Raw genomic sequence first — 15,072 nt, forward strand, 5'->3', positions numbered from 1 at the left:
TACTGCATTGCGGGTGCTCTTTTTTTTAAAGTCCCTGGAATAATAAGGGTCCTTGGGTGGCTCAGTCGGTTAGGCGTCTGACTTCAGCTCAGGTCATGATCTCACGGTCCGTGAGTTCGAGCCCCGCGTCGGGCTCCATGCTGACCGCTCAGAACCTGGAGCCTGCTTGGCATTCTGTGTCTCCCTCTCTCTCTCTCTGCCCCTCCCCTGCTCACGCTCTGTCTCTCAAAAATGAATAAGAAAAAATGTTTAAAAAAATTGTCTTAAAGTCACTGGAATGCTAAAAAGAAAGCATGTCACCAGTAGTTTGCACGTTGGGGTTCTGGCCACGACGATTATTCTTTAAGCTTTCATAACACCGGTCCTGAAGTACCGATCCACACTCCAGCACAAATGGATGTCAGAAACGTGGTGCTCAGTGAAAGAGGCCAGTCACAAGAGACCACGCCGCATGACTCCAGTTATAGGGAATATCCAGAACAGGCAAATCTCAAAGAGGTGGAAAGCGGATGAGCGGATGTCTAGATGGTTCTGCGGCAGAGAATGACTGCTACGGGACATGAGTTTTCTTTTCCTGGTTAAGCCAGTTTCACTTTGAGGTTTAGACGCAAACTAGGGAAGGAGGCAGCCTGCTTGGGTCGTGCCTGACTCAGCATTGACCAGGGTCCTCAGTGGCAGTGGGTGATGCTGTGTAAACTACATTCCTGGCCTGAGGTCCCCACATGGTTCCTGGGCCACCTGGAACCATCCACAGCTGCTTCAGGGGAAGGAGAGCTGGCCCAGGGAGAGAGAGACTGGTTCACAACTCAGGCAAACCACCTGATCTCCTGGACCTTAGATTCCTCTCTAGCAAGTGGGCCTTTGGATTATGAAGTGGCACGGTGGGAAGTGCGCAGGATGACAGGCAGCTGGCTGTCAGGATCCTTCAGGAGTTGACACGGACTTTGATGAACGTATCACAGCGGAAGGCTTGGTCTTTGTTTTGTCAGGCTCTGAATCGTGATTTTGGCCAGTACTCTGAGAGCTGACTCCTCGCTCAGAGGTTCACCGTAAGCATGCACTCGGGACTTTGATTTCTATGCCTGGTTGAAATTTATAAATTGACAGCAAGAAATGTGACTGCCAAGGGCACTGAATACCCATTTCTTCCAGCCAGTGCATCCGTTCTGTGTGTGTGTGATTTGTTGGGTTTTTTTTTTTTTTTTTTTTACATTTTAATTCCAGTATAATTAGCTTACAGCATCATATTAATTTTAGGTGTGCAATATAGTCATTCAATAAGTCTACACATTATTCACCTGTATTACTACTCTACATAGTGCTTATCACGGTAAGTATACTCGGAATCCCTTTCACCTATTGCCCCCACCCGTCCCCTCTGGCGACCATCAGTTTGCTCTCTAGATAGAGTTAAAAGTCTCTTTTTTGATTTGTCTCTTATTGTCTTTGTCTGTTTGCTTTGTTCCTTAAGTTCCACGTATAAGTGAAATCATATGGTGTTTGTCTTCTCTGACTTATTTTGTTTAGCATAATGCCCTCTAGAGCCATCCATGATGTTACAAGTGGCAAGATTTCATTCCTTTTTATGGCTAAGTAGTATTCCTGTGTGTGTGTGTGTGTGTGTGTGTGTGTGTGTGTGTGTGTGTGTAACTTCTTCATGCATTTATCTATTGGTGGACACTTGGGCTGCTTCCATAATTTGACGGTTGTAAATAATGCTACTATACACATAGAGTTGCATTTTATCTTTTTGAATTAGCATTTCCATATTCTTGGGGTCAATACTCAGTAGTGGAATTGCTGGATCATAGAGTAGTTCTACTTTTAATTCTTTGAAGACCCTTAATACGGCTTTCCACAGTGGCTGCCCCAGTTTGCATTCCCACCAACAGTGCACAAGGATTCCTTTCCTCCACATCCTCGCCAACGCTTGTTGTTTCTTGTGTTGTTTATTTTAACTGTTCTGACAGGTGTGAAGTGATATCTCGTTGTGGTTTTGATTTGCATTTCCCTGATGATAAGTGATGTTGAATATCTTTTCTTAGGTCTCCTGTCTATCTTCATTGGAGAATATCTGTTCACATCTTCTGCCCATTTTTTAATTGGATTATTTGGGATTGGGTTGTTTGTTGAATACATCGACTCTCTTTAAAAATCTAAATAAATGTTGGGGCGCCTGGGTGGCTCAGTCGGTTAAGCGGCCGACTTCGGCTCAGGTCATGATCTCGCGGTCCGTGAGTTCGAGCCCCGCGTCAGGCTCTGTGCTGACAGCTCAGAGCCTGGAGCCTGTTTCAGATTCTGTGTCTCCCTCTCGCTGACCCTCCCCTGTTCATGCTCTGTCTCTCTCTGTCTCAAAAATAAATAAAACATTAAAAAAAATTTTTTTTAAATCTAAATAAATGCCAAATTATGATCAGAAAGCCACTCAGTAAACACTTAATCATTACGAAAGGAGAGTTTGGGCTCTAAGAAACCATGGGGTTCTTTTTCTAATAATTTATTTATCATTTATTATTCCTATGACAGGACCAGCTGGGTTATGTGTTTGAGTCAGAGTGTCCTCTCCCCTAGAGACAATGGATACTTCCTCTCTGTCATTAGACTCTTTTCACCAAACTTACCCCACTACCAAGAGATCAGAATCTTAGTAGGATTTTTTATGCTGTCTATTAGATTATAACTAACTTTTTGCTCTTTTAATTTCTGACCTAGGAAGTAGTTTACTTTCAAGCTCCCTTTTTGCATAATCTGGTCTTATTCATTGTATGTAAATTATTTAGTTTACCTTCAAGAATTTGGAGAGAACTTTACTGTCTACATATCATCTCATAGCAGACAATCATACGCTATCATACATGTATAATGTAATATACACATATATACATGTATTTAATCACAGTCAAGCACAGAATAACTTATTAACATATAGATAATAATAAGATTATACAGATGGATGGTTTTGAAAATCAAATAATACCATTTTGCATTAACTGTGGCGTGAAAACCGTAAAGGATTTTCCTCATGAAAGATTTTAATGACCAGTTCTTGGACCAGATCAGATTTGGGGGTACCACCATACATAAATATGCAGGGATGATGGGATTTGGGGCTAAAGACCAGATGTCCAAGGTATATGTCTCAAGCTGCGTGCCCTTTGGAATAGCTCAGGCCCCTGGTGTATATTTAGTAGGCCTACGGAGGGTTTTTAGATTTCCAATTGATTGGAAACGTGTAGAAATTAGAAGAAGCCACATAAAAGGACATAACGTTCACTTCTATTGAAGTAAAATAGAATCTCTAATAGGCTAGGGTTGCATTTGTGTATGACAACAATGGCAACCTGTCTGGAGAAATTGTAAGTTCTCCAGATTGTCTTACCCCCGCCCGCTATGCTCGTTTACATACCGGACCGGCATCTGTAGGCATTTGAGTTCTGACCCCTGAGATCATCCACAGATGATCTCCGGGCTTCTGAGAACATTTCCTCTTTCAAAAACCTTTCCTGTTCACTGCCTGAGAGTTGACATTAATTTATAGAGACGAAAGGCTTATATTCTGCCGTTAGGGAGAAGAGCTTATACACCATGGAGAAAGTAAATTATTTACATTAAGGTGTAAAGGTGTTGATTTGGACCCCATCCTGGGTGGGAGTTTTTGACGCGTCAGGAGAGAGACGGTTGTGCTGAGCCCGTGGGAAGCAGACCAGGGAAGGGGTCCAGAGGGAGAAGTAAGAGGGTAGTCAGGTGATGTCAAAAGCAAACCTGCATCTATTTGGTAGTTCTGTTGGACTTCATCTCTTTTGGGACAGACTGAGTCCCCAGGAGTCCCGCCAACAGGAACATGCTGTCCTTTTTGAGCCAGCACAGTCGTGGCTAGGGAAGAGTGATAACAGCCGTAGTGGGAGCCCAAAGAGAGCTTGGACACCACCTGTCAGGGCCTGACAGGGTGGATCAAGGGAGAGGGAAGGCTGGTGACACATTGCTTACATATACCAAAATGGCTGGCGTGAAACCGTGATTATGTTTATTTCCCTGATGTCAACCTGATAAAGTTTTATCAGCCATGATGCAGTCTCTGAAACATGCAAGGAATTTGCAAGAGCTCACTGGGAAATAAGCCAGTTCTGCTATTTTGTCTTTTGTCATTTTGCTGGAGATGCAAAAGTGTACACACGGGTCATTCATAATGAGCAGTGCTGCGGTAGTAAAACCAGTCGTTGTAATGAATAGCGTTGCCCTGGACCGTGATGTTGAAGCAGGTGAGATATGAGAAAGGAAGCTAATGGGTGCTTGGCCAGGAGGTCATCTGCCAAAGGGAGATGAAGAATTACCTCGATAATTCTGGGGAAACAGAAACCCTCTCAATTTTTTCTCTAATTGTGCCAGTTGTCTATGTCATTTTGAACGTAGGCAGCTCGCCTACTCAAACATGGCAAGTGGACCCATTGCTGGCAGATCTAAGAAGGAAGGAGGCCAGGTGACTCCCCAGATTCGATGTAAATGCCATATGTCATGTTTTCCTTATTTTCAAGAGGAAAAAATTTTATTAGGCTGTCCCTTGGGAAGTTATTATGAATGTTTTGCCTAATCTAGTTATCTCTATTATAAGAGATAAAACAGGATTCTCATAAACATGACTAAATTTATTTAAACACCTGGGTAGGGTCTAAATGTTCAGAATCTAATTTTCTGAACGGATCATATTCATATACATACGGAAGAAATAGCTTCAGTAATTTAAGAAATGTACGAGCTGAGGGCACATGATTGGGAATCAAATCCTCGCTTAACCAACTATTAGCCCCATCACTCTGAGCAAGTCACTTAACATCTCTGTGCCTCAGTTTCTCCATCTATTAAATGGGATGACAGTTCCAGCATCATAGGGATGTAGTGAAGATTAAATAGGTTCATGTGCCTTCCTGATAATACTTAGTAAACGTCAGCCAACTTACGATTTATATATCTTTCGACACTTGTGTGTTCATATAAAAGTATGATAGTTATTTGGAACAGTAAATTATTCAGAGCACATTTATCTTAATTATGAGTAAGTGGAAATTTTTGTACAGATGACAGTTCATCGGGTGTCGTTCTCAAAGAACACAAAAATGACTAGTTGATGTAGTTACATAACAACTTGTATTGTCTTCTCTTTTGTTTATGTTCATTCTGCTTTCATTCATTATAATGTGTTAAGGGACTATATGCTCTTTCTAAAGTAGTTTTTTTCAGGGTGCTTGGGTGGCTCAGTTGGTTAAGTGTCTAATTTAGGCGCAAGTCATGATCTCACACTTTGTGGGTTCAAGCCCTGAGTCAGTCTCTACACTGCCAGCTCGGAGCCCAGGGCTTGCTTCAGATTCTGTGTTTCCCTCTCTCTCTCTGCCCCTCTCCAACTTGTTCTCTCTCTCTCTTAAAAATAAATAAATATTTTTCAAAAATAAAGTAGTTTTTTCATGCTAGATTCAATAAATTCCATGTAGATTATTTTTACATTCTGATATGACAATTTCTATTACACTCTGGGGAGGGAGAGATCTTCAAGTTTCTGGAATTTAAAGTATGAAGATTGGCATCTACATTGGAAAGAGTAGGAAAGAAAGAATCAGAAACTCTACCACAGTAAGGGAAGCTTTGCTATGGTTGTTCATTTACTTAGCATTTATTTTCTAAACATTACTGGGAGGCATTGCTAAGATTTCTTGCTGTGTCTTTTATAGGTAGAATATTAATAACTAGTCTTCATATTTATTTGTTCCTGTTTATTTCCTTATCCATTATCAGGATCCCTATCCCTGACCATTTCCTCAGCTCCCTTGGGCAAATCCACTTCTGAGTTGGTAAAGACTAACTCTCTTGGCCCCTACATGGTATTTGACCTTTTTTTTTTTTTTTTGTACTTGATATTTTTTATGCCCAAAATATCCCTGTCACTTTCTTCACTGGCCCAGATGGTGTTTCTAGTTCAGAAATCAATAGTCTCCCCTTGTGACATAAGGCCTGAATATTTTCGGGTGTTACGTGGCTTTCATAATGGAGATTTTCCATTTAAGCCTCAGATGGTGTAGCATCCAGAGTGAAATCCATCATTCTTGGTCAGAATGACCTCCAGCATCTCTCAGAGATGGCCCTAAATACTTGTTATAGCTATGTTCCTGTGACATATGTTGCATTTAAAAACACGTAAATATCAAAGCAACATTACAAAATCCAGCTAAGGTTTAAAGCGTCCCTAAGGTGTGATGTGAATGTACATGCACTGAGAAAGTTTAGGCCTTGATTTCCATTTGGAAAATCCTTTGTTCCACATCCTCCTCTTGGAGAGTCACAGGGCTCATTTGCATATCCTGTGCTCAGAGTAGCACGCAGTAATGAAATAGGTTTAACCTCAGTTAACCTAATATTTCTCTAACTTATTTTTTGAGCATGGGAGGCTTGTTTTTCTCAGAACTCACATTAACCTGTCACCAAACAAATGATCTGTAAACACTTAAGGAAAACTGATCTAAAGAGTTGGCTGTTTGTAGCGGTCACCTATGGTTAATGCTAATAAAGATTTAATTTTCCTCTTAATATAATTCTAATTGTGAGAACGATCCTGTCATCTTGCATTTCTTATCACCATCCCTACCTCATCCCCTGAATTTCTAACCATTCTTCAAAGGGCAGCTTAAATATGATCTTTTTTCTTGAAACTTCTTCTGATCCTCTCTCTGTATGCTCTCATAAGCAATTTACGGCAGCCCTCCTATCATATCCTGATTTTTATCATAATTATGTCTATCCCTGTGTGTTATTAGAAGTCAGAACAGTACAAAATTCCTTTTTCGACTCTCCCTAAACCTCGTTGGAAACAGGAGCCCGGTAAATATTTTTGGCTAAATTGTGAGGCATCACTTTTTATAAGCTTTCTCAAGATTCATTTGCCAGAAATGATTTTTTAAAGCCAGCCTTTATTTTTGCCATCCATAATATCAAAAGATAAGGAGCAGTGTTAATTATGTCCTCCATGAGGTCAGGCCTTCAAGAGGGGTAGCAAATCTTTGCTCACGCGATTATAGTGGAGTCACTGGTCCATGGCTAATTACTTATTAGCCATTTCATTGCTAATTTGATTAATAACATTAATATAAGCCTTTATGTTGATTTTGTAAAATGCATTACAAGATAGGTCAGTATCCTGGCCCTCATTATATGGATGGGGAAGGAAGACATAAAAAGTTGATGTGAGGGGCGCCTGGGTGGCGCAGTCGGTTAAGCGTCCGACTTCAGCCAGGTCACGATCTCGCGGTCCGTGAGTTCGAGCCCCGCGTCGGGCTCTGGGCCGACGGCTCGGAGCCTGGAGCCTGTTTCCGATTCTGTGTCTCCCTCTCTCTGCCCCTCCCCCGTTCATGCTCTGTCTCTCTCTGTCCAAAAATAAATAAAAAAAAAAAAAAAAAAAAAAAAAAAAAAAAGTTGATGTGATTGATTACTTCAAGGTTATTCTTTGTGGTTGTGATGGAACAAAATAAAACTGCATCCTAGTCAGTTGCTAACACACTAAACAGGTCTGGCTATAACATTGTGGACTAAGGATGTCTTTGCTAAATATGCACTGTATCCAGTACAGATTCAGAAAGCGTGCAGCCAACAGCATTTCCTAGCAACAGTCATTTCAAGATGGTGGACTGATCCACAAATGGAATGTGATTTACTGTCCTATATGTGTAAAGCTTAAGAAGATATTTATGTAAATATCCATTTGTTTTTTATAAAAGTTCTAAGATCATTTTATGTACTAACAGGCATGATGAATTTTCAAGATAGTGCTATAGTATGGAGTCTTTCCAGATTTCTGTCTATGAAGCTCCTTGCATGAAATACAGCTATATACTCTCCACATTGCATGTTATCACTGTGTTCCCGGGAGAAGCCTCTTAACCAACTTCAACTAGTTGTCTCATTCTTGTGGTTCATTCTTTCTGTGGCAGTGACTGCTAGCTGTTCACCATTGGCCCCTCCCTCCTCCAATAGTAGCTGCCTAACTACATTTGTGTCATTTATATGGCTGCCTAACGACATTTGTGGCCATAGGACTAGTTTCTCCATTGGGATTGTGTATGGAAATGATGTCCATAACTTACAAGCCTGACCCAGAAAACCTCCTAGAGGTGCCCCTCCATGTTCTTCCCATTTTCTGTGGCTGGAACAGCAGCTACCAGAGATACGTTGGAGGCTACATGTTGCAGCACAGCTAATGCCCATCCTGGATCTCTGAAAAACCAAGAGGAGCAGAGCCCAGGCCATTCCAAGACACTTCCACTGGACTGTTAGGAGGAAAGAAAAACATCCTGTTGTATTGGAGCCATTACACTTTGGATCTATTTGTTATAGGAGTTTGTCTACCCTAACTAATAATATGTTACTGGTTTCTCTTCCCCAAGTCATATTCCTTTGCCACAAAATTCTATGCCTCACCTCATACCTGGTTGCCTGGATTGATCTTCCTTTCTCATCATCACCTTGCAAATCCCCACAACTAAGGAGCTCAGGGCTCTGAGTGGCTTTTTTTTTTTTTTTTTTTTTTTTTTGCTTCTGATTACCATATTTTTCTCCCATCAGATACTCTGAGTTTAAAAGAAATTCTTTTCTTTTGGCCAATTATATATATTTTCCCTCCATTAGCACCTAACTCAAAACCAACACAATGACTTTAATATAGAGTTTGTTACATTTTGCTTTTTTTAAAATTTTTTTTAGTGTTTATTTATTATTGGGAGAGAGACACAGAGCGTGAGCAGGGGAGGGGCAGAGAGAGGGGAAGACACAGAATCTGAAGTAGGCTCCAGGCTGAGCTGTCAGCACAGAGCCTGATGCAGGGCTTGAACTCACAAACTGTGAGATCATGACCTGAGCCAAAGTCGTTGCCTAACCACCTGAGCCACCAGGCGCCCAAGCTTGTTACATTTTGAATGAAACATATGTTCATCGTAGAAGGTTTAAAAAATATAGATAAATAAAAATGAGAAAACAAAATTGCCCCTACAGTCATCACCCAGCGATAATCATTGTTCGTGTTTTAGTATATAACTTACTGGTTACATATAAAATGCTGACATTTAAAATGAGAGCTGATGCCTTTTTAAAACCACAGGTCTTATAATTTTCTTATGAATGAAATATACCAGAGAATGCCAGGAAGTTAACTGATTTTAAAGAAGGGTAAATATCAACTTTTAGATGAAGTCCAAAACTGTATGGGCCCACAAGATAATTTCCTTATAAGTTTTCACTAGGGCTGGCCACACAGTGAGCCCCCCATCCTCTCATTAGGCCAAAAAAAATGCATAGTTACTTCAGTTCTCTTGCAAAGCCCCATTTCTGTGAAACTCACAAGAAGATGAACCATTTTTAGGGCAACGTATGGCCTTTTCTCATTTTACATTCTAGAGCGTGGCACCCACTGAGATCTCAGGAAATATGTTTCGGGTGTGTGAAAATAAATGTAAATTAGTTTGGCCCTAGACAGTTTATAAATTTTGTCATCAAGAATTTCTTGAGCAAATACAAATAAAACATCCTATACTAGAATGCCTGAGATTTGAGAATGCTTGTAATGAAGAAAGGAAAAATAATTTCTAGAAAATTTCCATGATGATTCTACTTGCTTCTCTGCTGATTTCTTCTTCTTCTTCTCCTTCTCCTTCTTCTTCTTCTTCTTCTTCTTCTTCTTCTTCTTCTTCGATGTTTATTTTATTTATTTTGAGAACGTAAGAGTGAACGTGAGCAGGGGAGGGGCAGGGAGAAAGGGAGAGGGAGAGAATCCCAGGCAAACTCCTCACTGTCAGCGCAGAGCCTGATGTGGGGCTCGATCCCATGAACCATGAGATCAAGACCTGAGCCGAAATCAAGAGTCAGACCCTTAACTGACTGAACCACCCAGGCGCCCCTGCTGACACTTTTTGAAACCTTTAATTATCTTTAACTTCTTTTCTGCCTTTTGGCAACATCAGCGGAGCCTAGAGCCCATCCACAGAGAGAAAGATGTAAAATGGATTTTTACCGGCTCTTGTGAAGATATCCCTACTTCCTTACCTGCCTCTGGACATTATATTCTTCACTGGTGAAATGAGAGGGTTTGGCTCTGTAGCCTTCGTTGTGCCTTCCTTCCTTCCGGCTTTGACACTCCAGGATTCTACAGATTCTTGCTCTAGCCAACAGGACATTTTTTAAAGATTCTCAGGGAAGAAAGGGGCCGGGGCAGAACAACAAATCCATCTGGTGACTGCCACGGACAAGTGCCTGGAGCAATCAATCGTTCTTGAAGAACGTTCTGTCCTGTCAGTGATACACGGGACTGTTACAAAGACCGATACTAGAAAAGGCCTTTACAGAATACTTTGTAGGTCAGTTTTGGTAGGCTTTAGGGAAGCAGTGCTCTCAATCAGGTGCAAGATGATCTTACCTCCTTACGTAAAATCTTTGAACTGCCTTAGGAATAGATCAAACCACATGCAGTGCAAACTTCCAGAAAAATCTTGCTGTAGGTAGCGTTTCAAGCCTTTGTCCTATCGTCAGTGCAACAGATTTCTTTTGACTTCCCTTAGGAGACATAGCCTTAACTTTAGCTGAAATAATTGTAAAATGCTGATACTTTAGGCTGTCAGCTGAAATTTGAGTATCTAGGTGACTTTATCCAATAGTTTTTTCAAAATTATCTGCTTGTAATAGCCAGCACGGCGGCTGCTTCTCTCTGCCTTCACAGAAACTTTTGATGCGTGAGGTTTGCCTGTGTCTGATGAATCTTCCTTTTACCTCAAAACTGGCGACTGACTTCCCAGAAATGCAGAGGATAGAACGAATAGAGCCTTCTGCTCTGCCTTCCTCCAGACTCCTGCCCAGACCATGCTGCACATTCAGCAGTGGCCTGATGCTTCAGGTGTCCAGAAATCACTTCCAGTCGGAAAGTCTGGGTCAGTCTCCACTCTTGGAACTGAACTGGTTTACGTTTCAGATCCAGGGCCCAACCAGTCTTAGTCTACTCTTAAGCAATTGAATTTTTTTTATTGTTTACTTATTTTTGAGAGAGAGAGAGAGAGAGTGTGAATACGGGAGGGGCAGAGAGAGAGGAGACACAGAATCCAAAGCAGGCTCCAGGCTCCGAGCTGTCAGCACAGAGCCCGTCGTGGGGTTCCAATTCATGAACCATGAGATCGTGACCTGAGCTGAAGTCGGACACTCAACCGACTGAGCCCCATAAGCAATTAAAATTCTGAAGCAGCTTGAAATCAACCTGCTTAACATCTCCGGGCCTGTGGCTTTTCCTCAAGCTGAACCTTTTAAAGTTTCCCATTGAAAAATATCCTTAAACGTTGCTGGAATTTGTAGGGAGTGGGTGGAAAATGGGAGAGGAGGCTTGACCACTATGAGGCTTGAAAAGTCCTGCTTGGATCTCTCCAAGAGGTTTTCCTCCTTCATTAGGGGCGCAGAAGCTCACGGGTCTGCTGAGGATACAGAGCAAACAGACTGTGAGAAAGAGATTTGCAGTCCCTCGTGTATATGGCCAGGTAGAAAATTAGAGATGAAAAAAGCGGATCCAATGAAAGAGAACTGGCTGAAAGTGAGGCTCAGAATCTGTGCACCGCCCACCCACGGCACCTTCCCTCAGTTCTTGGCTCAGTCTGCACCCAAGCCTTTGCAGACTGCTGCTGTGTCGGGACGTGGGTAAGCATACCCACGGCACCCCTGAGCACCAGATCACCTCCGGTTCTGCGGCCACCTCTCCACTGTTCTCTTACCTTAACCTTTTCTCCACTTCTCTGTTTTCTTCCTCCTCAGTCTGGATGCCATCATCCCCTCCTCTCATTTTGCAACAAAAGCGAAAACATAATCCTGGTTTAGTTCTTTGGCCAACTGGTCAGTCAGTGAAGATCTGCAGGTATTGTCTTCCTTTCTTAATTTGGTCACTGTTATTTCTCCTCCCACAGACCTTCAATTCACACTCTCATGTAGAGAGATATAGAGGTCAAACCCTGGGATCTAGCAAATAGATCTGCAGCCCAATTTGATGATAGCCTGTACTTTGCTAAAAACTCACAGGCCCAGTCTGTAGAGAGTGGGAGCAAGTATGACCTTGAGAATGAGACCTGGTCGCCATTGATCGGCATCACCACTCATCACTGTGGCTTCATGGGCAGGTTCCTTTCCAGTTTCCTTCTCAGCAAAATGGACATAATAATACCCATCTCATAATGCTGTTGGGAGGAAGAAAGTCTCATAGTAAGTGCTCAATAAATATTATCTCCTCCCTTCTTTGCTTTATCCAGGTTAGGCAATGGCTCTCGAGTATAAAGGGATGCCCTGCACCCAGGTTACAGGGTAGGAAAGAAAAGTGCTCCTTGAAATTCTTTCTGTGTTCGCACGGGCACTGTGCTGTGCTTTAATTCATCTTTAGGGGTAGGTAATATGGGGAGAATGGATCCTACAAATGGCAAGTGGCCACTGACGGATCGGAGGCAGATGGAGGGCACTGGCCAGAACCCAGCAGGGATGGGATATGGTGGGAGGAACCTTTTCCACTGCCGGTGATACCTTGGGTTATACTATCAGAGAGTTAGTCCTTTGACTGAAGGCCTTTGTTACCATAAAAAAATTCAGATATTCCCACGAGAGCGGCACGTGAAACCTTATCACCCATTTGCACAGTTCATTTTTTAGTTGTGCTATTATTCTCTGTAATGATATTTTTTACCTGTAGGAAGTGTCACATGCTCAGATGCATTCATTTTATAGAGCTTTAAAGCTGATAACCTGAACCAGAATGCACATTTTTGGTGTTTTATTTTTCTTTCTTTGCTGTAATTTCAAAGGTGTAACTGAGCTTAGCTGAAAATTACTGGTTTTACCTCTTCGTGGCAGGTAGCGTTTGATCATTGACAACTCTGTTTTCTTCATTGTTTCCTAACTAAAATCTCCACAGCCTCTATAAATATGTAAATTACCCAAATCACTAGTTTTCCATTATTTCTGCCCCTAAGCTGCTTAAAATGTTTCTATATTCCTACATTTCCAGTGCAAAACAGAGCAGCAGGTGACAGCTGGGTTTGACTCGATTATCGTACCTCTACGTAACAGCTACTTGTTTCAAAGTTTCTGATAATCAATTTTTCCTAGGATGGGCTCCATATCCTGGGCTACTACTATGAAAGGCCAGGCTCCAGCGGTTGTGGGACAGGAATGCAAGAATGAGTGTGTGTTTGTGCAGAGACTGTGGAAATCTCATGCTACACGCATTGCTGCTTGTGAACTGTGATTTTATGACGGTGGAAGCAAATGGGATTCTTTTTATTGCCTTTTCTTCAATTGGTAGGACTCAAATAATGAAGCTGATATGGCGTCCATGTATGACTGTGTTATCCTCTCCTGATTCATTGCCCGTTAAGTTAATCTGTCATGAGCTGGATCATTGGGTCTCTGTGTGGGCTTTCACCACGTTGTGGCAGGGAAGGAGAAAAACTATATGTCGCATACATACTCGCAGAGATTTATACAGCTACACATCCGTGTGTATGTCTTGAGAGAAATCAACAGAGACAGACTCTGAAAAAAAAGGAGAAAATCGTAGGAAATGGGTCATTGACAGGGAGGCCCATGAAGGGGGTCCTGGGATTTGTTTACCTAGTTCAAAGCCCCATACTGTGCGTGAGAAATATATTTGTTATGACTGCATAATACGTCTACCACAGCCCTGAGAGTGAAAGTGTACAATTCCAATACCAAAGGCAGACTAGGCCTGCGGTAGTCATCCATCTAAATGGGCCTTGATGTGGATGGGGCAGGAACCAATAATTCAGGGATGTGTTTATTTGAACCTTGGAGATGGCTTTTGTATGCCAGAGTCCTAGAAGAATCTGATCTAGAGCCAAAGATTATTGATCTCACTGATAACGAAAGCCCCTGACATTTGTATGGTCCTTCATGCCTTTCGAAATGTTTCCGTGGTCTCTGTGGAAATGTGTGGGATAGAAAATTTGGTAATGTCCTCACGTGACATATGGGGAGACAGATTCCAAGAAATGAAATAATATATAATTACTTAGTGGGAAATGAGCAAGAACAGATATCAGCAAAATATGGCTGTTCACCTTTTTCTGCTTTTCTCTTTTGTTCCATCTGTGCTTGTAAATAAAGTTTTATTGGAAACCTTGGGGTGGAATAGTCACACTCATGTAGATCTCATCTATGGCTGCTTTCACACGACAATGGCTAAGTTGAGTCGTTGTGACAGAGACCTTATGGTCCTAAAAAGGCCTAACACATTTACCATCTGGCTCCTTACATAAAAAGCTTGCCAACGCGGAGCTGGGACGGGGGTCCCTCAGGAATGCCCTTTTAGAGTAAGGTGATGAAGCAGTTCGTGTTACATCAGAGGACCTTCGTGCAAGCGTCCCTGTGGCCCCAGTGTGCAATGTTGGTGACATTAATTATCCCCATCTAAATGTATTTAGCTCATAGATGTTCTATTGTGTGGTGACAGTTTGGTGGAAAAACAAAGAAGAGTATTTTGGAGAATTTTTTTTTTTTTGGATTCATAGAACTTCAGGAAAATATCATCTAAGCCTTTAAGGACTATTTCCCCGTCTGGTAAAGAACAGTTTGATCAATGTTGTTCTAAGTGCTCGGTTAGCACACTTAGCCCGTTTAAGTAACAGATAAGCCCCTCGAATAACAGGAACCGCTTGCTCACCAAAATGAATGGTACCCACGTGGCACTCTGTCCCCAGGCGGTGTCTGGTGCTCCTGTGGCCACCTTCCCCCGGAGAGCCAGCGGATAGCATGTCTGACAGGCGGCAGTCCTGAGAGGAGATGCCTCCCAAGGTCATACTCCACCTGCTCTCCAAAACAGCTGCTCATCTTTGGTGCAAGGAGGAGGATGGGGGAGGAGAAGTGGGAAGGGGAGAACGCAGGGGAGAGAGAGAGAGAGAGAGAGAGAGAGAGAGAGAGAGAGAGAGAGAGGAACTAGGAACGTAGCTCTGCCCGACCCATGGCCACTCGTGGCCACTCAGGTCAAGTGCGCCCGTGCCCTCTGGACTT

This window comes from Neofelis nebulosa, chromosome 6 (assembly GCF_028018385.1).
Source record: "Neofelis nebulosa isolate mNeoNeb1 chromosome 6, mNeoNeb1.pri, whole genome shotgun sequence".
NCBI classification, from domain to species: domain Eukaryota; kingdom Metazoa; phylum Chordata; class Mammalia; order Carnivora; family Felidae; genus Neofelis; species Neofelis nebulosa.